The 429-nt window shown below is 55.7% G+C and overlaps 1 protein-coding gene across 1 annotated transcript in view; it reads left to right on the top strand.

Annotated features, from left to right (window-relative positions):
- Nucleotides 1–429, top strand: part of TMIGD2 (transmembrane and immunoglobulin domain containing 2) — a 7,453-nt gene that overhangs the window by 3,725 nt on the left and 3,299 nt on the right. The window lies entirely within an intron of this gene.

Raw genomic sequence — 429 nt, forward strand, 5'->3', positions numbered from 1 at the left:
AATCCACTCACCTCAGCCTCCCAAGGCGTGGGATTACAGGCTGAACCACCGAGCCCGGTGTTTTTTTTTGTTTTTTAAAGAGAGAGGGGCTGGGCGCGGTGGCTCACGCCTGTCATCCCAGCACTCTGGGAAGCCAAGGTGGGACGATCGCTTGAGCCCAGGAGTTTGAGACCAACCTGGGCAACATAATGAGACCCTGTCTCTACAAAAAATAAAACAAAGGCCAGGAGCGGTGGCTCATGCCTGTCATCCCAGCACTTTGGGAGGCAGAGGCGAGAGGACCGCTTGAGCCCAGGGGTTCAAACCAGCGCGGGTCACTTGATGAGACCTCATCTCTACAATAAATCAAAAAATTTGCCGGGCTTGGTGGTACACGCCTGTGGTTCCAGCTCCTTGGAAGGCTGAGGCGGAAGGATCGCCGGAGCCCAG

The sequence above is a fragment of the Carlito syrichta genome, unplaced genomic scaffold (assembly GCF_000164805.1).
Source record: "Carlito syrichta isolate Samal-C Ts95f unplaced genomic scaffold, Tarsius_syrichta-2.0.1 Scaffold101994, whole genome shotgun sequence".
NCBI classification, from domain to species: Eukaryota; Metazoa; Chordata; class Mammalia; order Primates; family Tarsiidae; genus Carlito; species Carlito syrichta.